At 46.2% G+C, this 25,523-nt stretch overlaps 1 protein-coding gene and 1 long non-coding RNA gene across 6 annotated transcripts in view; both read left to right on the top strand.

Moving 5' to 3' along the window:
- Positions 1-25,523, top strand: part of LOC307218115 — a 281,127-nt gene that overhangs the window by 149,379 nt on the left and 106,225 nt on the right. The gene's annotated exons all lie outside the window — the stretch shown is intronic.
- The window catches only part of ZBTB46 (zinc finger and BTB domain containing 46), a 54,455-nt gene continuing 52,370 nt past the window's right edge, over positions 23,439-25,523 (top strand). For 4 of the 5 annotated variants that reach the window (XR_013839633.1, XR_013839634.1, XM_079979220.1 and 1 more), the window contains exons 1-2: positions 23,439-23,558; positions 24,742-24,991. The gene's annotated coding sequence lies outside the window, so the exon portion shown is untranslated. The remainder of the gene's footprint in view (positions 23,559-24,741; positions 24,992-25,523) is intronic. The other variant, XR_013839632.1, reaches the window with a different exon arrangement.

The raw sequence follows: 25,523 nt of genomic DNA, 5'->3' as shown, positions 1-25,523 counted from the left end.
TCCCAGGGAACTCTGTCAAAATACTTTTCAGTGTAGGAATCTGGCTGCAGATCATCAAATGCTGAGTTATTAAGTGATGGCTAATCATATCTTTGGGTAAACCACCTCCCAAAGTTATAATATCCTTTCTAATCAATATTAATAAGGAGATGAAGCAGAATATAAATTGGGGACCGGGCCCAGAAAACTCAGTTTCTGACCGTGCTGGTGAGCCAAGGAAGACTGATGCAGGCAGAATACTGCAAGTTAGTATTTTATAGTGTTTTTGGAATGTGAATGGAACCTCCATTTTCAACAGCAGTTTACCTGAAAGGCTGGTGAGTATTACTATCCCCAGATTGCAAATTGGGGGCTGTGGAGATTAAGGCAGATTGGTTTTCTGCAGACTGAGGCAGGATTTGACCCAGGAAATCCTTGGCTCCACTTACTACCAAGCATGCATGCAGAAGATCTGGCTACTTACAGATAACCTTGCATGTCTGAAATGGCTTCCCAGGCCACAACAGTGTCTGGATAAGCTTTGCACTTCCATCTCAACTGACCTCCCTGCTCCCTATCACCCCGGGCAGGGAACTGAAGGAAGAAGACTAGAGTCCTGTACTGAGTGCTTCTTGGCTTGGAATGTAGACACTGGATTCTCATAGCATCACCAGACGATCCGCCCAGCTTGTCATACTGAGGGAAGAAATCTCCCCATCTCAGTGACTCACCCTTCCTTCCTCTGGAAAACCTGTGATCTGATAAAAGCCACGAAAGCTATCTGCTAGGAGCAGCGAGCAGCGCAAAATGCAAGCATTGTCTGACATAAGGAAAGGGAGAAGATCTTGCCAAATGAAATGGAGTGAAGGCTCAGGAGTGGCTTCGGACATGAAAGGAAGCGTTGCCTAACAGCAGGAGGCCTGTGGCTTCCCTGCATGTTGCGACGCCACTGCCATAGCCAAAGGGATCTTGCATTTTTAACAGAAGATGGGTAAACCTCAGGGGTGCTTATAGCTTTCCCTGCACAAATTCCCCTTTGTATTTCCCATGCATGACTTCCCTTTCAGACACTAAGGTCCAAAAAGCTGTTTCAAGGCTACAGTGGTAAGTCTAGTTGCGGACAGGATCCATTCCGGAGGCCCGTTTGCAACATGAAAAGAGTGCAACCTGAAGTGCTGTATCTGCGCAGGGTGCGGCACAATTTGCGCTTGTGCGCATGCGCAAAGTGCTATTTAGTGCTTCTGCACATGCGCAAGTGGTGAAACCCGGAAGTAACCCTCTCCGGTACTTCTGCGTCGCCGTGGGACTTAACATGAGGTATGACTGTACATAAACGTACTATACCTTGAAAGCCACATTCAAAGCATACCCCTCTTCCCCCAAAAGAATGACGGGAGCTGTAGTTTGTTAAGGGTTACTGGGACAGATCATGAAGCTGAGGCTCCAATACTTTGGCCCCCTCATGAGAAGAGAAGACTCCCTGGAAAAGACCCTGATGTTGGGAAAGATGGAGGGCACAAGGAGAAGGGGACGACAGAGGACGAGATGGTTGGACGGTGTTCTCGAAGCGACCAGCATGAGTTTGACCAAACTGCGGGAGGCAGTGGAAGACAGAAGTGCCTGGCGTGCTGTGGTCCATGGGGTCACGAAGAATCGGACACGACTAAACGACTAAACAACAACAACAACTGGGACCTGTAACTGTGAAGGGTAAACTACAGAATTCTTTGAGAGAAGGAATGTGCTTTGAATGTGCTAAGGAGCAATTTTGTGCATAATTTACCTATCACAGAACAAAAGGACCAGGTTTGGACTTCGGTTGTAGGAATTAGGGGAGATACACAGCAAAGTTCACAGGCCTAAGGGAAGTTCCAGACTGTACCTATTTTGGAGTGGAATTCGACCACAGACCTACAAATTCAGGTTGCGCAATTAAAGTTGCTTTCACACTCTGGTGTGACAGACCTGTTTTCCAACGGAAAAAAAAAATCAAACCTTTTGCAATAAGAAAAGGGGCGGGAAAATGTGCTGGAGAATGTGGGATAACTTTGGCACAACTATGTCTAACCTCCCCGCAAATGTATCAGAACGAACTGTTAGTAAATAGCCAACACTGTATAACCACCCAACAAACTTTGCAGAAACAAATTGGGATGGATCCTCGATAAACATGTCGTGTAGAAGCAACCTTCCATTGTGTAGGTCGGCGTTTCAACTTCCCTCTTCATTTTGCAAAAAACCCCAAAAAACGAAAGAGTTTGCTGTGTTGCTGCAGCCTCATTTTCCTCTGCTTTCTTGTTGAATTTCACCTGAAAATAGTGGTGCCCTATATTGTGATATTTTTAATATTTGACATTTTATCATGTTTTTATATTTTGCTGGAAGCCACCCAAAGTAGCTGGGGAAACCCAGCCAGACAGGTGGGGCATAAATAATAAAAATTATTATTATTATTATTATTATTATTATTATTATTATTACAGTCATACCTCATGTTATGTTTGCTTCATGTTACGTTTTTTCAGGTTGCATCCCGCAGTGACCCGGAAGTACTGGAAAGGGTTAGTTCCAGGTTTCACCACTTGCACATGTGCAGAAGCGCTAAATCATGCTTCGCGCATGCGCACAAGTGCCAAATCGCGCCACGCACCTGCGCAGATACGGCGCTTCAGGTTGCGGGCTTTTCATGTTGCTAACGGGCCTCCGGAACAGATCCCATTCGCAACCAGAGGTACCAGTGTATTAGACGGTGCCATGTGGGCTTTCCTTAAAAACACATCCTCCTTTGCATCTGGTCACATGACTGTCAGGACCAGATGCTTCTCCTTTGCCTGGTTCCATTTCTGCTCTGAGGAGAACCAGCCTCTCCCACTGGCTCTGAAAGAGGAAGCTCTGGTAGCCACAGTCTCGTCTGCTCTTTGGCGGAGAGTTTTGAGTGGGAGTGGGGGCCTTGCCCACCTTGGCTTCCGAAAGTGGCTGTGGCTTGCCTGGTGTTTCAGCCACATCTTCCTTCGTCGTCCCACCAGGCGCAAGGCACACAGTTCCTCATTTCCTCCTTACGAGACCTCGAGGGCTTCCTAAAAAATGAGAGCACATGACAGCCAAATCTGGCACATGATGTAACGTTTGCGGGCTACGCCAGTCATGCACCACTGAATACATGCTTCATGCCAATAGAGAAATCTAACCAAGCTCTTCTGTCCAAGAAAAGAGAAGACTTGCATCTACTTGGCATTGTAATGAGGCTGAAGTGATATGAACATAGGCAGAGTCCTATTGGATCAGGCCCATCTAGTCCAGTACAGTGGTACCTTGGTTCTCAAACTTAATCCGTTCCGGAAGTCCATTCCAAAACCAAAGCGTTCCAAAACCGAGGCACACTTTCCCATAGAAAGTAATGCAAAATGGATTAATCCGTGTCAGACTTTTAAAAACAACCCCCAAAGCAGCAATTTAACATGAATTTTACTATCTAAAGAGACCACTGATCCATAAAATGAAAGCAATAAACAATGCACTGCAGTCACACAATCAGTCAGTCAGTAGCTGAACTGGGTTCCACACAGTCACAAAAACAAAACACAAAAGAGCCGCAAAAATAAAAACACAAAATGAATAGCAAAACCAGACAGAACTCAGCATAATACTCAAAATGGAAGTGTGGCACTCAAATTGTCAGCATAACACTTAAAACAGAGCATGTTCGACTTCCAAAAAGTGCTCGTAAACCAGAACACTTACTTCCGGGTTTGCAGTGTTTGGGTTCCAAGTTGTTTGAGTACCAAGGTGTTTGAGAACCAAGGTAGCACTGTATTCTGTTCTCACACTGGCTAATCAATCCTGTGTTTTGAAGGCCAGCTGAGAATAGAGCCTCCATGTTCAGGAGCGATATATCTCAACTTGCCTGTCGCATGTGACAGTCTCTGTCAGTCTCCATTCATGAGATGGGGAACCTCAGGCTACCTGACTATGTATTTGTTTGCTTGCTTCTTTGTTTGTTCCATAAAATTTATATGCAGCGGCTTACAAAAAGTGACTTACAAGAAAGATAAAACAATAGAATAATAAGAAAAATGAACAACAATAACTTAAGACTTTGGGAATGTCAAAATTAACAATAGACCAAGAGCAGATTAAAACTCGCACCAACTTTCTAAATTTTTGTTTAGACTTGCCTAAACAAAAATATTTCTCGCAGGCACCAAAATGGCTACTGTACCGTGAAGGTGCCAGCCTGAGATCAATAGGCAAGGAGTTCCATAGTTCCACTAAAATGTGGAATAGACATTATGCAGACCCTCCAAGTTTAGTGCAGTGCATGGGAGTTGACTGAGCAGGCAGCGGGGGTCCATGGGCCAGTTAAACAACCCTCATGGGCCGCTTGTGGCCCATAGGCCTTAGGTTGCTGACTCCTGGCCTAACCCTACAAGGGTTGTTTAATGAGATTCCTGATATAAGTCACCCATCACTCCTGGATGGCAGGATAGCACACATGGATGCATCAGGCGGACACTAAATGCATAGATGACCAGAGAACAAAAAACGTTATCTTTGGCTTCCTCCAGCCCAGCCCAGCCCAATTGTTCAATGCTGCTCCCACTGGCTGATCTCACACTGGAAAAATGTTCGCTGGGGGACACTCCTTAGCCAAACACTTCTGCAGAGGAATCTCTGGCCCTTTTGCTGGGGGGGGGATTGTTTTTAAAACAACCCTGGACTTCTCAGGGGGTCAGGGAGCAGCCTGCATCCACAGGAACATCTTTGCTGTACTCTTCAGGGTGTTCCTGAGTCATGTTGCCAAATTCCACAGGGAGCTGGACTCCTTTGCCCCCAGCAGCTGTGCGGTGTGGTGCGGTGGGGGAGAGGGGTCTTGGCAGCTGCAGCTTCTCCCTTCACAATGCAGCAGTTGGTGAAATTCTCCCCTTTGCATATTAGTGTCATCAGTGTTTATTAAGCGCCAGTAGGTCGTGTGGTGCTGGACGATGAAGAGAAAACAAAGGCAGGACTCTGCCTGAAGGCTTTCAGAGTTGGGAGATTGAATAATACGATACGATAATCTTTATTGTCATTGTCCCATACAGAACAGCGAAACTGAAACATCTACATAAGACATTCAAAGCCCAACAAGCCTGCTATCCCAGCTATCCCAACCTGGTTAGCCGTCTAAAAACTCTGATACCCCATTTTTAAATACAATATACTCCCATACGGACTCCTTACACTGCCTTTAAAACCAAAATCGCATTGGGGTAGAAACTGTTTCGCAGGCGGCTAGTCCTAGTCTTTATAACCCTGTACCTTCTTCCAGAAGGCAGAAGCTGAAAGAGATCATTTCTGGGGTGCGCACTATCCTGCGCTATCTCTGCAGCTTTCTTATGCCACCTGGCCTGAGCCTCTCTGTTCTGCTAGGTACTGGGGCACACATGGTATGCATGGCAAAAACAAAGCACCTCTTTTAGGCAGCCAGCTTATCAGAGCACATAGAAGCACATAATTGTAGAGTTGGGACTCTGAGGGTCATCTAGCCCAACCCCTTGCAATGCAGGAATCGCAACATGCAGCTCCCATCCAATCTGAAACCATGCCAGACCTTGCTTAGCTTTCCAAACGCGCCAACAGTTTTATTGCTGCACCATGTGAGTAATAACACAAGCTAGCTTCTGATAGTGATCTTATAAAAACAATGGGTAACATGCAAATTATCTTAGAATTCTTGCTATAACCCTATAAAGTAGGCCAGCATTATTATCCCCATAATGGTTTGTGATGACACGGGAGAGGGCCTTTTCTGCCCCTCCTCCCAAATTGTGGAATTGTGGAACTTCGCTTGGCTCCTTCTTTGTTACCTTTCTGCCTTAGATCTTCCTGTTCAGACAGACCTTTGAAAACTAAGGTCCAGATGATGCTATCTGAAGAAGTGCTCATCTCCAGGCCAGGACTTTGGCCTCTTAAGCATCTCCATTCTTTGGGCAAATGGCTGGATGGGCAGGAGCCAGAGGCTCAGAAGGTTTCAAGGCACTTCCAGGTCTTCCGGGAACAAGCTGCTCACCTGGAGCTTTCCATGGTGCTAAACCCACTGGCCTGCCTCCTTGCTTTGTCTCAGGGGTACAAGAAACGTCTGACAGTTATAGAACTTCTACCCTGCAGGGTTGTTCAGAGGTTAAAATGTGGGGAGTTAGGCCATGCTTGCTGCTTTGGGTTTGGTGAAAGGGCAGGGTAAAGGTAAAGGGACTAAAGGGACTGGTGAGAGCCAGTGTGGTGTAGTGGTTAAGAGCGGTAGTCTTGTAATCTGGGGAACCGGGTTTGCTTCCCCGCTCCTCCACATGCAGCTGCTGGGTGGCCTTGGGCTAGTCACACTTCTTTGAAGTCTCTCAGCCCCACTCACCTCACAGAGTGTTTGTTGTGGGGGAGGAAGGGAAAGGAGAATGTTAGCCGCTTTGAGATTCTTTAAAGGGAGTGAAAGGCGGGATATCAAATCCAAACTCTTCCTGACCATTAGGTCCAGTTGTGGCTGACTCTGGGGTTGCGGCGCTCATCTAGCTTTACTGGCCAAGGGAGCTGGAGTACAGGTTCCGGGTCATGTGGCCAGCATGACTAAGCCGCTTCTGGCGAACCAGAGTAGTGCACGGAAATGCCGTTTACCTTCCCACCAGAGCGGTACCTATTTATCTACTTGCACTTTTGATGTGCTTTCGAACTGCTAGGTTGGCAGGAGCAGGGACCGAGCAACGGGAGCTCACCCCGTTGCGGGGATTCGAACCGCCAACCTTCAGATCGGCAAGCCCTAGGCTCTGTGGTTTAACCCACAGTGCCACCCGCATCCCTATATTAATATGAAATTAATAAATGTAATTTTTTGCTTCAGCATCCTATTATTATTAAATTTTTATGTTTGTTACTTCTTTTTAATGTCAGTAAAGCATTTTCAAAAAAATAGATTAGGAGACAGAGGGAAACAGGGGCAGGAGACCTATTTCCTACGCAGGCTCAATACCGTTAAGAAGCCTCTCTCCTTACTTTGGGGGCCATCCAGAGCTACCCAGACAGGCTCCTCTGTGTCGCTTTCCCTCCAGCTACCTTGAGATTCAGGAAGACACAAGATTTACCCACCTGGGAAGAATGGCAGATGAAGCTGATGGACTATATGGAACTGGCGGAAATGACTGGCAGAATCCGAGACCAGGGAGAAGAGTCGGTGGAAGAAGATTGGAAAAAAATTAAAGATTATTTACAGAAATATTGTAAAATTAATGAGCTTTAGAAAAATGGTGGAATGAAGTTATACGGCTTTGGCAGAAATGTTATAAGGAACTAGGTACAGATAGATTGTTAATGTATTAAAGGGGGGGGGAACAAGGTTAGAATATCTTAAGATTAATTACAGGACAGAAAACAGAGGAAGATGGAAAGGAATTGCTGAAACAGTTAATTGAAGTGGAATACAAAAAGGGAGGCATGAGGAAGTCAATGAAACAAGTGAATGAAAGCTAAGATTGAAAATATTGGAAGTGTTTTTAATTGTTTTTCTTTTGTTTTGTTAATTCAATGTTCTACGTAGTGTTTTTGTTTTTGTTTTTGTATTATATTGATTTGTTTAATTCTTTTTCTTTCTTTTTGTAATCTTTAAACTCTTAATAAATATTATTAAAAAAAAAGAAAAGAGATTTGAACCCAGCCCTGTATCTGAACTCCCTGTCAACTCACACAAGCGGTGGGGGTGGTGCAGAGAGGCCTTTTGCACAGGAAATGCTGACTCCCACATTGGCGGCAATGTGCATGGGTGAGACGACTGGTGTGTGTGTGTGTGTGTGTGTGTGTGGAGAGAGCTGTCAGCTGATGTCCTGATGGAAACAGGAGGCGGATGCAGGCCTGCGTTTGAGACCAGGCCCTCGTGGGCAGACGTTTCCCCCCACGGACGTTCAGAGCGAAGAACTGTCCCAAGGATCCAAGTGATGGAATTACAGTTCGCCCCACGCTTCACCTGAGCCGGGAGGTTTTCCCCATAAAACATCCATCATAGAGGCAGCAGGAAAATCCCTGCCTGACCTCATTGTGTGCCTCTGAAAGATGCATTTCCTGTCTCTCCCCTTCCAGAAGAAGCATTGCAGGTGAATTTGGGGTTGTAGCCTGAAGTGAGGATCAACGCAGACAGGAAAGAGGAAGGGAGGGAGGTCAGTGGGTGCTTGCCAAGGGCGTACAAGCCAGGAAGTGTGGGCTCTCGCCATTGTATGGACTCGGGTCTCTGAACACTTGGCTGTTGGGTGGGGTGTTTTTCAACAGAGGCACGTGGCTCGGTTATCCGTTGCAAACCTGCCTTGACTTTGAGCTGTTTAAAAGGAAACTGATGGGGAAATCCAGCCTGGACTTTGTCTGGTCAGGATCCTGTGGGGCCCAGACCCCACAATGAAACCCTTGTGAGAAAGAGCATTGGGACCCCATGGAAAACCCCAGTGCACTGTAATAAACACAAATCTGCCCTTATTCCCTTATGGGGGACACAAGAGCCCTTAGAGAGTCCTTTGCAGGTTCTCCATCGGTCAGAGAAAATAACAGAGGCCAACCAGAGACTATTGAGGAGCAAAGCAGCTAGTAAGCCTGATCTTTATTGAACTGTTGCAACAGGGTGCTTCCCTCACACGCAGGAGAGGAGGAAGACCCCAAACAAAGGTGTGCCCGCCCTTATATAGACATTTTAAATTGCCCGGAGTCCAAGACCACCCCCAGAAACATCATACATACATCACAGAAGGGGTGTAGCTCAAGACCACCACCCCCAGATACATCATACCTACATCACAGAAGGGGCGGTCTACAACTGAAATCTGAGTGCATTGTTTATCTCCTGTCTGGCAGATTACCTGTTAATGCTTACTTGATTGGATACCCTGGGGAGCCTGACCAATCTTTTGTAGTGACAAATACTTAGTTCCTGAGCCAGGTCAGAGGCTCATCCTATTCATACACAGATATACCCTTAAGACAGGTTTTGTGAATGAAAAGACGATGGGGAGGCTTTTCCATTTTACTTTGACCTTGCAGAGGAAACATTTGGTCAGTTTGGGAGCCAAAATGGCTCCAGGGCCGCCCTCCTGTGCTTCCTCAGACATGTGGCCCATACATTTATGTACATGTTTGCCCGGCACATCCATGAACATTTATTATATATATAAGACCTTTATTTTTATTTATTTCAACAGCCTTACTGCTATTTTTCTGGAAAAAGAGGTGCTGGAACTCACCGTAAACACCTCCCTCGTTCTTTTTGGAATAGCAATGTTGCCCATCTGAGAGGTGCTGGAACTCAATTCCTGTGGGTTCCCTGATTAGTGTGGAAAGGCACCAATCCACAAGTGGGATTTGCAATAAAAGTGTTGCATTATGGAATACTCCTACTCACTCTTCCAGGCAGGGAGCCAGGCAGCCACCCAACCATGTCCTTCTCCAAATATTCAATTCCATTCTTTCTCCCACCTGTTTTTTCTGCCCCCCCCCTCCACCAACAACAGTGAGTCCTCATGAAGCTGTCTACTCTGTGTGTGGCAGCTGTGAAAAAGAGAAATTCTATGCTAGGTGTCATTCGGAAAGGAACTGAAAATGAAACCACTGATATCGTAATGATGGTGCAACTGCCTTTGGAATACCGCATGGAGTTCTGGATATTATGGGGTTCAAAAAAGGGCAACCAGGGGGTGGAGTCACTCCCTTACAAAGAAAGGTCACAGCGTCTGGGACTTTTTAATTTTTTTAAAAGTAGAGTAAGAGGTGACATGTTAGAAGCTTATGGAATTACGCATGGCATAATTTCCATCTTACTGTAGGTTTTGTTTCATTTAAAAAAATATATTTTTATTTTATAGTTTATTAAAAGGTAAAGGTAAAGGACCCCTGACAATTAAGTTCAGTTGCGGACGACTTGGGTTGTGGCACTCATCTCGCTTTACTGGCCGAGGGAACCGACTTTTGTCCGCAGACAGTTTTTCCAGGTTAGGTGGCCAGCATGACTAAGCCACTTCTGGTGAAACCAGAGTAGCACGCGGAAACACCGTTTAACTTCCCGCTGGAGTGGTACCTATTTATCAACTTGCACTTTTGGCATGCTTTCGAACTGCTAGGTTGGCAAGAGCAGGGACCAAGCAACGGGAGCTCACTCCATTGTGGGGATTCGAACCACCAACCTTCCGACTGGCAAGCCCAGAGGCTCAGTGGTTTACACCACAGCACCACCCCTGTTATTGTTCATATTTTTTGAATTATATATGGGGCACCAAAATCTTTTAAGTGCTTAGGGCACCTAAAGGCCTTGATCTGGCCCTGCCTTTAGAGGTTTTTCCCCTAAAGATATTTTGGGGAGAATGATACTTCTTCAAAACTCAGTGTTCCCTTGACTCTGCTGATAACATTCCTTTTGTGCATGTGAATGGTGCCATTTTGACCACATAAGCAACGACACTCAACACATGAACACCAGAAATGATTTGTATATTTGAACACTCCCTAAATTTTGATCATGCTGTTCCTAAATATATTTATTCAAAAACTAAGTCTTCTTAGTCTTCTTCTAAGTCTTCTTACTGGAGAGCCAGTGTGGTGTAGTGGTTAAGAGCGGTAGTCTCGTAATCTGGGGAAATGGGTTTGCGTCTCCGCTCCTCCACATGCAGCTGCTGGGTGACCTTGGGCCAGTCACACTTCTCTGAAGTCTCTCAGCCTCACTCACCTCACAGAGTGTTTGTTGTGGGGGAGGAAGGGAAAGGAGAATGTTAGCCGCTTTGAGACTCCTTAAAGGGAGTGAAAGGCGGGATATCAAATCCAAACTCTTCTTCTTCTTATGGAAGTGAGAGCTGGACCATAAAGAAGGCTGATCGCCGAAGAATTGATGCTTTTGAATTATGGTGTTGGAAGAGACTCTTGAGAGTCCCATGGACTGCAAGAAGATCAAACCTCTCCATTCTGAAGGAAATCAGCCCTGAGTGCTCACTGGAAGGACAGATCCTGAAGCTGAGACTCCAATACTTTAGCCACCTCATGAGAAGAGAAGACTCCCTGGAGAAGACCCTGGTGTTGGGAAAGATGGAGGGCACAAGGAGAAGGGGGCGACAGAGGACGAGATGGTAGGACAGTGTTCTTGAAGCTACCAGCATGAGTCTGACCAAACTGTGGGAGGCGGTGGAAGACAGGAGTGCCTGGCGTGCTCTGGTCCAGGGGGTCACGAAGAGTCGGACACGACTAAACGACTAAACAACAACAACAAGTCTTCTTTATTATTTCCTTGGTGCTTTCTTCCAGGCAAGCATGTATAGAATTGCAGCCAACATAGGCAACTCTGTCAAAGCCAACCAGATTTTTAAAGTCTTCACGGTGGTAGAAAGAAACGAGGGATCAGAAATTTATTCTGAGCATGTCAACATTTCACTGAGAGGCTTAGGGAAGGAAAAAATTGCCCAAGGCACTTGTTCTCTCCAGATGTACTGAGTGCACATGAAATAAAAACCTCAGAGAGGAAAAGGTTTGATGAGGTTGGGAGGGGGAATGTACTTCTCCCGCAATCTCAAAACACAGAGATAACACTGATGCTGCTCTTGTTTGACGTCTGATCACAGAGAGCCCTTGTTAGAAGTTTAACTTGTCAATGCACTGAAATGTAGGGTGTGAAAAACTAGTCATTTCTTCGCTTGCGAAGATTTATCATTTGCCCAATAACAAATGTTGGAAATGTAAAGAGACTGAAGGTACCTTTTTCCACCTTTGGTGGACCTGCCCAAAGATTAAGGCCTTCTGGGAAATGATTTATAATGAAATTAAGAAAGTGCTTAAGTGCACCTTTAACAAGAAACCAGAGGCATTTCTCTTGGGTATGGTCGGCCAGCTGGTGTCGAAGAAGGATAAGAATTTCTTTTTGTATGCTACTGCGGCAGCAAGGATTCTTCTAGCAAAGTATTGGAAGACACAAGAACTGCCCACGTTGGAGGAATGGCAGGCGAAAGTGATTGACTTTATGGGACTGGCAGAAATGACCGGCAGAATCCGCGACCAAGAGAAAGAGACTGTGGAAGAAGATTGGAAGAAATTTAAGATGTATCTTAAGAATTATTATAAAATTGAGGAGTGTTAAAATGCTGAGGGAAAAGAAGACGTAGAATTGCAGCGAAAAATTGGGTTTAATTTTAGGGTGGAATAGAAAAAGAGGATGAATTTATATTTAATTGGGCAAGAAAGGTTGCTGAATAATGGTACTAAATTAAGGATGCAAAAAGGGAAAGGTATGGGGAAGTCCGGGAAAAGAGGGTTATGGAAATAAGGTTAAGAAAATATGAGTTTTTTGTTTGTTTGTTTTTATGTTGTTTTTTGTTTTTGTTAAAAAATTGGAAATCAATAAAAATCTTTATAAAAAAAAAAAAAAGAAAAACTAGTCATTTCATGATCACCAGTTCAGTTTCTGGGTGCTCCTCCTCCTCCCCTCTCTCATTACAGGGTCATTGCTGCAGTGGGGCTGTCGCTTGGTTAAAAAACTCCGAGCCAGTTCATTTGATGATTAAATTTGCCAGCATATAAGGTAAAGGTAAAGGAACCCCTGATCTTTAGGTCCAGTTGTGGCCGACTCTGGGGTTGCGGCGCACATCTCACTTTCTTGGCCGAGGGAGCCGGCGTACAGCTTCCGGGTCATGTGGCCAGCATGACTAAGCCGCTTCTGGCAAACCAGAGCAGCTCATGGAAACACCGTTTACCTTCCCGCCGGAGTGGTACCTATTTATCTACTTGCACTTTGACGTGCTTTCGAACTGCTAGGTTGGCAGGAGCAGGGACTGAGAAACGGGAGCTCACCCCGTCGCGGGGATTCGAACCGCCAACCTTCTGATCCGCAAGTCCTAGGCTCTGTGGTTTAACCCAAAGTGCCACCCGCCACCCTTTATACACAGAGCTAATACCAAGAGTTTTAGTGCAAGGATTTCCCTCTCCGGTAGACGATGTACGCAACTGCGGCATCAGAATCATTCTCCTAGGATTTGAAAGAAGGGCCAGTGCCCCCTTTAAGATAGTGTGTGAAATTTATATACTATATTGTTGTCTGTCTTTTCAGACAAGGACTGCCTTTCAATGCAGCTCACATCAGTTTTAAAAGCAGAGAGAAATAGAGGCACCTGCCCCCTGGCCTACAAAAACCCACAAGGGAAGTGGAGGAAAAAGGTGAGAATGATGTGATGAGCTCCAAGTCAGAAGTTATATCCTGTTTAGGTCAGGCCAGACTGATCTCCCCTTGCTGGTTTCCTTGCTTGAATAGCAATTGGTGGTGCTTGATCTTTTGGCCAAGAATGGGGCCAAGATATTCTTTCCCCTTGTGGTTAACGCCACAAGGTACCGGTAACTAGCAGTTGCAGCAGAGTAGCAAGGAGTGAGCCTAGGATCGCCCAGATAGGCCATTTTTGTCCCAATTACTGGAATCTAAGAACTGCACTTTAAATATGCAAGATCACTTCTGTCCTAAGGGTTTGTCTGCTCTCTGCCAATCTCATTCCAAAGCTTTGGGGTTTATGACTGCTGATTCTAGGACAATACAAAAGCAGGGTATACAATCCTTATTTGTTGATAAGGAACATTTGGTCAGTGTCCAAATTTGGTAAGCAGGGTGAGGCCTGGTGCCAATTGTTAAAAGTCCCCCGCAAGCCCCAAACTCCGCTTTCCTCCAAATGAAACAAACCCTGTAAAATTGCCCTGGAACTTCCTGCTTGTCTTTAGAGCATGAAGCAATTTCACAAATCCCATGATTGCTCCTCCACCTCTAGTGACATTTACCAATTGGGAAAGTATTCCTGTTGGCCCTCAGGGTTAAAGATACTGTATGCTGGTTGCATTAAAAAACCAGATGAACAGCGTCTGATGTGAGTTGGAGGCTCTGGTGGGGTTTTTTGGCGGGGGGGGGGGGGGCAGGTGTCTTCTGAGACATGTCACTGACAAAATAATAGCGCATTTGTTCTAGATTTGTACTATTCTGTTCACACATCATTCTGTGTTATTAGTTGTCCTATGATACTTCCCCAGTGTTACTGTGTCATCTTTATAGCAGGTGAATGAACTGAGGGTAGTATCCAACTAAACTGTACTCAAGAGTTGACCCACCGAAATGAATGCATTTACATTACTTCATCCATTTCTGTGGGTTTACTCTGAATATGTCAGGCATTGGTCATCACGCAGGCCCCCTCCACATTGGTGGTGTTATGTACTAAGGTGAATCCTGGAACAATAGGATCCAGAACGCAGCAGTCTGATTGGTCCGCAGGAGCCACCCAATCTAGCTCTAGGTGAAAGGGAATCAGCGACCTGATTGGCCTGCAGGAGCAGCCAATCAGGCTGCTGGATGAAGGGAATCAGCAACCTGATTGGCCTGCAGGAGCAGCCAATCAGGCTTCTGGAGGAAGTGAATCCGCAACCTGATTGGCCTACAGGAGCAGCACGGAATTAGCCAATCACGCGGGGCCCATTGTATAAATAATGTATATATAGCAGACGTTTGGGGAAAGATTCATTTATTGCTACTACAAGCTGAATAAAGAGCATGAAATTCACACTCGGCTCTGAGTATATTTCAGGTGGATTTGTGGTGTGTGTTTTTTTGCAGGTGTTTTCTGCAACATGTCGTGACATCATAATAGCACATTACTTCTGAATACAGTGGACCCTCCACAAATCATTCTGCCATATTAGCTTCCCCAGTGTTGCCATTTTGAGGGGCTCTTTGGCCCTATAGGGCAACTAAAGAGGGATGATCCTTCGTCTTGTGGAACACTGGTAGTATTAAAGGTTACAGGATTTCAGCAGGAAACTCCAGGGCATTCAATGACCAGGGAAAGAGCAGTATGTTTGCCCCCAAACTGAACTGAAAGCAGGATTGCATATAACCATCATGAGCATAATAATTGTGAATGCACACTAAAAGGGACATCTGGAGATACCACATTTTGGCCCTCAAGAGAGCTGCTGTGTAGCAATGTAATGAGCTTAGTAATGCAACACAAAGTGATTTTTCTTTCACGAAATGGCATGGGAAGCTCACAACGGCTCCTGTTTTAAGAATACTTACTGGGATATAAGTTCCATTGAACTCAGTGGGATTTATTCCAGAATACACAGGTTTAGGATTTGGCTGCAAAGCAAGCAAGCAAGCGCGCACGCACGCACATATATAGCGCCATTTATGTTCTTCTCCTGGAGACATCTCAGGAGAGAATTCCCTTGAGTGGTTCCTCCCACAAACCAACAAATGCCTTCTTTCGCATCATGGAAAAAGTTACAGTCAACTTGTCAACTCCCACCACTGAAAGTATTATAATTCACTGACTTCAGTGGTTCCCCATCAGCACCCCCTTCCTTCCTCCTCTCTCCCTTCCAGGAGGGCCTGATAAAGAAACCAGATGACCTTTGCCCCGGGGTAATATGAATTAGGAATGTGGAGTCCTTAACTCTTGCAGTTGACGTCAGCTTCTTGCATAGAGTGAGACCGCAGAAGGCAAAATCTTACAGTGTTGTGTCTTAATAACTTAAACAATTGTTCCTTCCCATTCCATAGGATAGGGATACGACAGAATCTACACAGTACTACACAGTCTTAGTTTAATACTAGTTACAGGTAGGTAGCCGTGTTGGTCTGCCGTAGTCGAAACAAAATTAAAAAATTCCTTCGCATGCACACGACAGTTCACACCAATAACAAACTTAGTTGGTCTCTAAGGTGCTACTGGAAGGAATTTTTTTATTTTGTTTAATAATGAATGAATTAACGCTGTTCCATCTATGATTTTTTTCTTATCTTTATTAAGATATAATTGTTTTAGTTTATGTAATTTATTAATAATTCTGCTTTTCCTCTTTCTTTTCTTTTTTTTCCTTTTCTTTTTTTGTTCTTTGTACTGTAACCTGTTAAAATATTTTTTCTTCTTTTCACGTTTAAAAGTTTTGATTTGTATGTATTTGCAATATAATTCAATAATAATAATAAAAAGAATCTACACAGTGCTCCCGGTACCCGTCTCACTGAGTTGGTTCAAGAGAAAGCCATTGTCACATACCCTCCAACATTTTTTCAATGAAAGTAAAGGTAAAGGGACCCCTGACCATTAGGTCTAATTGTGGCCGACTCTGGGGTTGCAGCGCTCATCTCACTTTACTGGCCGAGGGAGCCGGCATACATGGTCATGCGACCAGTACTAAGCCGCTTCTGGCGAACCAGAGCAGCGCACGGAAACGCCATTTACCTTCCCGCTGGAGCGGTACCTATTTATCTACTTGCACTTTGACCTGCTTTCAAACTGCTAGGTTGGCAGGAGCAGGGACCGAGCAACGGGAGCTCACCCTGTCACGGGGATTTGAACCGCAGACATTCTGATCAGCAAGTCCTAGGCTCTGTGGTTTAACCCACGGCGCCACCCGTGTCCCTGCGCCAAAATAGGGACAACCTATTTAATGATGATGATTTTATTATTTATACCCCACCCATTTGACTGGGTTGCCTGAACCAGAACTTCCCTACGCAGGGCTGCCTTCAGACTTATTCGAAAGGTTTATAGTTACTTATCTCCTTGGCTCGCGGGTCGCACAACTCCATACACTCCAACATTTCTCCAATGAAAATAGGGATGTCCTACCATACCAAGCAACATTTCTGAGATGAAAATAGGGACATCCTAAGGAAAAGCGTTATGTTCCTGGATCAAATCAGAAACCAGATGGCTTCTGTTAATCCGGTACTGTCCCTGGAAAATGGGGGCACTTGGAGGGTCTGTTGTCAATGATATCAAAAGGCACTGAGAAAACATATATGAATGACAGGGTTGTACCCCCCCCCATGTTTTTTTCCCAATAAAGGTAATCCATTAGGGCAATCAAGGTTGCCTCAGTCCCATAGCCAGGCCTGAACCCAAACTGAAATGGGTCAAGATACAGTGGTACCTCGGGTTAAGAACTTAATTCGTTCTGGAGGTCTGTTCTTAACCTGAAACTGTTCTTAAACTGAAGCACCACTTTAGCTAATGGGGCCTCCTGCTGCCGCCGCCACGCAATTTCTGTTCTCATCCTGAAGCAAAGCTCTTAACCCGAGGTAATATTTCTGGGTTAGCGGAGTCTGTAACCTGAAGCGTATATAACCCAAGGTACCACTGTAATCAATTTCATACAAGAGAACTTGCAATTGTCCTGACACAACCCTCTCAATCACTTTCCCCCAAAAGGAGATTACTTGAAACTAGGTGGTTGTTGCCACACACCAAAAGTAAAAAGGTAAAGGACCCCTGACAGTTAAGTCAAGTCGCAGAAGACTCGGGGGTTGTGGCGCTCATCTTGCTTTACAGGCCGAGGGAGCCGGCATTTGTCCGCAGACAACTTTTCCTGGTCATGTGGCCAGCATGACTAAGCCACATCTGGCAAACCAGAGCAGTGCACAGAAACACTATTTACCTTCCCGCCGGAGCGGTACCTATTTATCTGCTTGCACTTTGATGTTCTTTTGAACTGCTAGGTTAGCAGGAGCTGGGACCGAGCAACGGGAGCTCACCCCATCGCGGGGATTCGAACCGCCGACCTTCTGATCAGCAAGGCCAGGAGGCTCAGTTATTTAGACCACAGCACCACCGGCGTCCCTCTACACCAAAAGTACATAAATATCTCCTTAGACTAACTGTGTGGGGAAGCTAGTCAGGAAATAATCCCTGGGAACAGCTGAGACGTCCTGTCCGTGCAGGAAAATAATGGATGGACAGTACTTTTCTTCCCTCAAATCTCTGCAACTTGCACTAGCCACAGGTCGATCGCACACCACACCCTTGTTGCTGCTGGGGCACACTCCTGGCAATAGAAGTCACTGTGTGGTTGCGAATCCTTGGCTGAAATACAGATGATGAAAAGAAGCAGAGGCCTTTACTCTCCTGCGTTAAGCCTAGGGCTCAGAAAGCTTGGAGGATGCACACAGACTGCTTGTGAATCCTCCAAGTGGCCAGAAGACAACCACTTTGCAGCTTTAAAGGATTTGTTTGGAGAATAATTTCTCCCTTCCAAAAGATCATTTCAGCACTGAGGGGGGCTTACCTTTTGACATTCCATGAATGTGGGGTTGGGCTTTGGAGGACGCCGTACTTTTGAGCCTACTTCTTCCTCCCCAAACTTACAGTGAATTCATTAATCAATTCATCATAATCCTGAAAGAGCTGAAAGTCATGGCAGGAGAGTCCTTGATCACATATGCTAAGCGCACAATGCACATCTCTTTGCTCCCCTGCTGTTATTTGCAAAAGTGATCTGTTCAAAAGTCAGCAATACCCAAATTTAAAAGAGCCAGAATGAAAACAAACGATGAGCTAATTTGGAACAACCTAGAAGAACTGGGGTGGGGAACAGGGGACTTGACCCTTCCAGCTTTTCCTAGACCCTTTGAGGGAGATTCTTCCTGGAACTCCCCTTTCCATCTCTGTGCACACTCCCCAAGGCAGAAGTCAGGTTGCAGCTGCCGCAGCTCACAAGGAAATGATGCTCGCTTGACACACAGAGCTAAATAAATACATACCTTCTTCCAGCAGAGAAGGGGGCAGGGAGGAGTAAAAAATTCTGGGGGTTGTAGGGTGGGAACTAGGGCATGCATGCCTGAAATCAAAGACACGCAAGGGCGATGGAGGAATTCATTCCCAGAAGTGGAGGAGTCTACAGAGAAAATACAGTCATAAGCAGCTGGAATGAGAAAACCTCAAGAATGCAATTCGTAAACCACTTACTTGCAAGTGTTCTCACTGAAGCTATGCTTGGGTTGGTAAAATTATATTATTCATCATAATTTGTAATATTTTATTTTTTGGATAGAAATCACACTTCATCTACACCAGCCTTCTCCAGCTTGGTGCCCTCCAGGTGTTGTTGAACTACAACTCCCATCAGCCAGCTGATGGGAGTTGTAGTCCAACAACACCTGGAGGGCACCAGATTGGAGAAGGCTGATCTGCATGAACCATACTTGGGGAACAAATGATTTCCAGCTTCACTGCTACATTGTCGGCTGCTGACCAGTCGCAAAGCGCCCTGCACTCAGTCAGTGTTGGAAGCTGGGCCATAACATGCATCCTAAATAGCCTTACAATGAAGCAAGCAATTGATCCAGACCACATCACAGCTCTTGATACTGGGCGACTTCAAAGAGCTGTTGGCTGAAATGCCATGAAGTGATAAATTGGCTTTTTCATGTCCTCAATCGCGCTTTTAGATTTGCACAAGTACATGAGCCATTGCAACGGGCAAACCATGATTAATCTGACTGGCAACAGAACTCTTCCTAGCAAGCTTTGCCTTCAGCTACCCGGCAGAAAAGGCTGCTGAGAAAAACTATGTCAGCCTTGAAAGACAGCTTTGTTGCATTAATCAATTTGTATTGATCTTCTTTTCTTAAAATAAAGACGTTCAGAGTGCAATGAATGAGCGGACCTGAAGGACGGTTAACAAAATTCACTCAGGCTTTCAAGCGGAGCTGCGGCGGCTTTTGCATGCGTGAAACGATGTTTCTTCACTCTTGCACAGATATTGATCCAATGTCTGTTTTCACTGGGGCCATGCCTGCCGAAAGTTACAATCCGTACATATGGATGCCACGGACAGCGAATGGCTCTACTCATTCAGGCAGAGTAACACCAGGATTTGGTATCAGGGCCTAGTATAAGAATACGCTTTCAGATTTAGAAAAGAAAATGCTTTAAGTGAAGGGCGCAGGTTCATAGAATCATAGAATTGGAAGGGACATAGGGACCACCTATTCTATTCCAACTCCGTGCAATGCAGTAAATATTTTCCCAACGTGGGGCTCAAACCCACAACCCTGAGATCAAGTGTCTTATGCTCTAGTACTGACTGAGCTACGGGCTGAAGCAGAAGTGGGACCTGCAACAAAATGTGTTTCTGGTCAGAGTTCCAGCCAGCCTTTTCCAGAATACTCCATACTGCCACCACCCCAGTTTTCAACCAATTCCCAGACTTTCACTCAGGATTTCCCCATGCTCACTCAGCATGCTCAGTTTTTATTGGCAGTTTCTGGGGTGTCACCCCATTAGTTTATTTTCCGAGAGAGAGAGAGAGAGAGAGAGAGAGAGAGAGAGAGAGAGAGAGTGGGGGACTTCTGCAAACCTCTGGCTTCCCCTGGTATCTCCCTCTTCAGCATGGATGGTGCTGTTTTGGCTACGTAAGGGCTGGCACTCAGAGAACTGAGATCACTATTGGCTTAAACAAGTGGGCCCTGAAAAAAATATGTTGCTATGCATCCCTGATGTGCATGTATTATATTACCTGAGCCCTGTGGCTGAGGGGCTTAGTCAGCCTGAATGACAAGAGTCTAGGCTTTAACTTCATGCGTGAAATTTAGTTTCTGAACATTTTAAAACTAACTGCATGCATGTCAAATGAGCACGAGGCTTCTGAATGCAACTGGGCTGTGTGATTTGGAGGAAGTCTGATGAGGCAATTTGAGTAAATTGACCTTTTCTGCAACCCACAGACTCCTCCACCCTGCAGTTTGGACAATAAACTGCATTTGTTTTAGAATTTGCTGCAGCAGGTTTATAGTGAGCTGGAAAGTTAGAACTAAGTTACAAAGAGCAGGAACAATTATTTCTTGTGGCTGATTTTAGGGCTAGTGTAGCTATAGTGGGATTTGACACCAGTATACCCACTCTTCCATTCCTGACACTCTTAACCACAATGGCATAAATTAACATATAGATGTGAAAGGGGAACATGATTAAAAAAGAGGTAATGGAAAGACTGTAGCATATTTTATTAAACTTCAGAATTCTATTATACGCTTATTCTCTGATGTATTTGCATAGACAGGAAGCCATTATTACTTTTTGCACTTCTTTTTAAAATCCAAAACTTGATTTTCCCCCCCTGTAGGCAGGTTTTTAGCCATCTCAGCATACTGAGTACTGTTCTTGAGTGTGTAAATTTGGCTTTTATCAGGCCAGCTGTTTGACTTTAGCATTTTGGTTCAGCATGGACTGAAAATTTTGAAATTAAAAAACAAAACACAGCTAGGATCTGGGGGATACCGAACTTATTTTATTCGGCAAACACCCACACTTTATAGATCAGAAAGTTTCCAAAATTGCACAGACAGGTTTCCCCCCCTCTTTTTTGAAGTTAGGAGAGGCTGAGAGTTGGGTCTCCTTGGAATACGTTGATATACCTATATCAGTTCTGAACTTCCTTGCCGTTAATATAAAGCTGAAAATTATATGGTTTCGCAACACCTCAGGTATTTCTGCCATGTTGTGGAATTTATGTGCACAAGTTATTAGACAGCTTTGAAGAACTCACATTATTTGGGGGCGGTATATTCCCCAATTTATTTGTTTGTTTGTTAAATAAATCACATGTGCATTTGCTCGGATGGGTGAATTCTATGAAACTCTGCTGGCTTCCAAATTGTTGTTATTTTAAACAGGCAGTTGCTATATATCCAGATCATCTCTTCTCGCTCTGCCTTTGATTTTAACATTTTTATGCGCCCCCTCGCCCAGCTTGTCCGGAGTTTTGGGCTGGGCTGCCATCAGTATGCTGATGACACCCAACTCTATTTGTTGATGGACGGCCACCCGGACTCGGCCCCAGACACACTGATCAGATGCTTGGAGGCTGTGGCTGGATGGTTACGTGGGAGCCGGCTGAAGTTAAATCCTTCGAAGACAGAGGTCCTCTGGCTGGGACGGGATGACATGGGACTGAGGGGGCAACTCCCATCTCTTGCGGGGGTGCAATTAGTGCCAGCACCGTCCGTTAAGAGTTTGGGTGTAATCTTCGATACCTCCCTCTCCATGGAGGCGCAGATTGCAGCTATAACAAAGGCGGCATTTTTTCATCTCCGCCAAGCTAAGCAGTTGGCTCCTTACCTCTCTCGCCCTGACCTAGCCACTGTGATCCACGCGGCGGTCACCTCCAGACTGGATTATTGTAACTCGCTCTACGTGGGGCTGCCCTTGAGACTGACCCAGAAACTCCAGCGGGTGCAGAATGCCGCAGCGAGACTCCTTACGGGGTCTTCGCTTAGAGATCACATTCATCCGGTGCTATACCAGCTGCACTGGCTCCCGGTGGAGTACAGGATCAGGTTTAAGGTGCTGGTTTTAACCTTCAAAGCCCTATACGGCCTAGGACCCTCGTACCTACGGGACCGCCTCTCCTGGTATGCCCCACAGAGGAACTTACGACCTTCAAATAAAAACACCTTGAGGGTCCCAGGCCTCAGAGAGGTTAGGCTGGCCTCAACTAGAGCCAGGGCTTTTTCGGCTGCGGCTCCAACCTGGTGGAACGCTCTGTCACAAGAGACAAGGGCCCTGCAGGACTTGACATCTTTCCGCAGGGCCTGCAAGACAGAGCTGTTCCACCAGGTCTTTGGTCAGGGCGCAGCCTGACCCCCTCCTCTGGCAATCTTTACAAAGCTTTAGTTTATGGTTGCCATCAATTTTGATTTTAATTCATTTTTATAATGTTTTATAATGTTATACTGTTTTAATGTTGTTAGCCGCCCTGAGCCCGGCTTCGGCTGGGGAGGGCGGGATATAAATAAAATTTATTATTATTATTATTATTATTATTGTTATTATTATTATTTTGTGGTGGCTTGTGAGTTACTGAGCGTCTGTTGGATCCCTTCTTACAACGTGCGTTTAAACACATGATGGCATTTCCTTTTAATTTCGCCAAGCCCCTCACGGCGAGGAGGAAAGCAGCTACGTGTGCGAAGCCCCCCCCTCACTTCGCTTAACTGTCCCCCTACATTAAGCCCTCGCCGCAATGTTAGAGGGCGTGAAGGACAGCGGGAGCAGGAGGGGAGGAAAGGCCCTGACCGTTGCCAGGGAGACAGAAGCCCCAACTCGCCCTTGGCAACAGTCTTGTCAGGCTCGGCTTCGTCCCATGATGCTCAGCGGCCTCCTTTCCCCAATCCCCCCGCCCCGCCCCGCCCGCGCGCAACCAAACCTCGTGTCCGGCAAGCTTGACAGTTGCGCTCCCACCTCGCGCGCTCTCTCTCAATCCCCTGAGGCTGGGTGGGCGGGGCCTCAGCCGACAGAAAGAAAGAGATTGGGGGGGGGAGAGAGACTCCGCGTGGGTGTGGCTTAGGGAGGCCTGTGCTCAGCTACGCCCAATCAGCGACGCGGCTGCTGGACTTCGCCTTCCCCTCAGCTCTTCCTTTCCCACAGGAGCGCCGCCCACCCTTCGCTTGGCCCCGCCCACCTCTAGTTGGGTTTGTGTGGGGTTTTATTGCCGGCTCGAGCGCGGCGGCCCCTCCCCCCTCCCCTTCTAGGGCCAAGTTGTGAGGGGGAGTGGAGCGCGCGCGCCTCCTTTCCCTCGGCGGGGGGGGGGGCGGCAGGGAAGAAAGCGAGGCGGGAGCGCGCACCAGCTCGCTCACTTTCGCTCCCCACACATCTCTCTCTCGTCCCCCCCCTCCTCTCTTTCTCTTCGCCCGACCCCCCACCCCCACCCCCTTCACACAACTCATGAAGAGAAAGACGCGGAGTGTGACCGTGTGGAGCCAGCGCTCCGGCCGCGCTCCTCATGAAGCGCAGGTAAGAGAGAGAGAGAGAGAGAGAGAGATGGGCAGGCAGGCAGAAGAAACAAACCAAACAATTTAAAAATAAATAAATAAAAATACCCGCTTTCTATTTATACATCTTACAAGGTTATCAATAATATCACCTCCCCTTTATTCCCTCCTTCTTCCGTGCTCGACGGGCGACCTCTTTCTCTGCCCTGAGGCGATTTTCTCTGTAATTGGGGGGGGGGGTTGTTGTTTCCTAATTAGCCTTAAGCGCTCTACAAAAACTTGCTTTTTTTATTTTATTTCTTTTAAAAAACGCGCCGTCCCCACTTCTTAACCGCATTGGGTTGCGCTCCCGCTCGCGATACTTTTTTTCCTCCTTCTCTTTATTTCTAGGAAAAGTATGTTTTGAAAGACCTGGGTCTCGGCGTGGATTCATTTATGGCGCGCAGCGGCGCGTTTTCAAAGTCTCCTATTAACCTAGTTCCCTGTAGGGAGATTTTTGCGTTTTTATTGGTGGGGGGGGGGAAAGGACTTTTCACCCCCCCACACACACCACTACCACACACCCCTTCTCTCTAGATAGTGTGGGGTGATTATATATATATATATATATATACACACACACACACACACACACACATACATACTATGGATGGGGTTTCCTTTGGGGGACAGCAGAGAAGAGAAATTGACCTTTGGGGGGCAGTTGAATGAGGGCATCGGGTTCCCTTCTCCCCCCTCCTCCTGCCCCACCTCTCCTAATTGAAGGCAAAGGATACTCGTTTCGCCCCCCTCCCTCTCTGTCATGGATTTTAGCCCCCCCCCCAAAAAAAACCCCTCGCTCGCCCGCCCAATGGGAGGTTTGTGGGGGCTGCGCGTCCTCCTTGCGCGCGGCGCACGCACTCTGTGCCTGTTCCCTGAGATATGCTGGAAGGGCAGCTGGGTAAAATCCCAGCTGGAGGGTGGGACGTGGTTGGGGGGCGGTTTTGCTGAGATGACTTTCCCACCCCCCTGTGTGGGGAAGGGGCATGGAGCTCCTCTGATCTTCCTTCACCTCGGGACATGATGCCTTATTTGGGGCTAGGTGGGTGGATAGATGGGGGACAGCTCTGTGACTGGCAGGGTTTAACCCCCCTCCCTGCTTCTCTCCCACCCCCTCTCTCCTCCTCTTCTCCCCCCACCCCACCCCTCCCTCTAACCTCCAAAAGGGGAATTTTCCAGCTGGTAATTTCTGCTGCGTCAACACCCAGCTCAAGGGAGTGGAGAGGAGACAAGGGGGCATTTTAACAGCAGCTCCACTTCGTGAAATAGCAAGCCTTTCCATTCTGGTTTGATAATTTTATTTGAAAAGCAAACAAAAACCACCCCACAGCGTTTAAAAATAAGCATCTGTGCAAGTTGGACCCAAGAGCTTGACAAGAGAGAGTGGCTCAAAACTGCTTGGAAGAAAGGGATGAGGTAATAATACTGGTGAAACATGTTGTATATTTCTCCTTCGCTTGCTTTCTCTTTCTGCCTCTCTAAAGCCAGGCCTGTTTGGGGTTATTGTCTCCCCCTGAAGTCAGGCACCGATCGGCTGGCCTTTCCTCCATTTTAATTGCAAGCTGAAATATTGGTAGTGACCCTGTATATTTTTAAAAACCCAGTCTTCAGAATAATGCTTTCCCTGCCCTGCCTAAAGCTGGAGGACTACATAATATGCTAAGTGATAAGTAAGGGAATTGATTTGAAAATGTTGCATACAGGTAGGGAACATTTTATGAAGGGGGTGTCAACACCCCAAAAGAATAATTTGTAGGGAGAGTAAAAGGTTTCCTTTAAAAAACAACAACAACCTAAAGGTGATGGTAGAAGTTTTTAAGTTGTAGATTGCCTTTTTGTGTCTGTAAATAGGTTGTCAGTTCTGTAAAAGTCATGCAAGTAGCATCTGATAACTCAATCCCAGACGACAAATAAGGAATTAACCAGATTTCCAGGACTGTTAACAGTG

This window comes from Podarcis cretensis (assembly GCF_951804945.1).
Source record: "Podarcis cretensis genome assembly, chromosome: 6".
Taxonomy (NCBI): Eukaryota; Metazoa; Chordata; class Lepidosauria; order Squamata; family Lacertidae; genus Podarcis; species Podarcis cretensis.
This window is presented reverse-complemented; position numbering and strand designations above follow the sequence as displayed.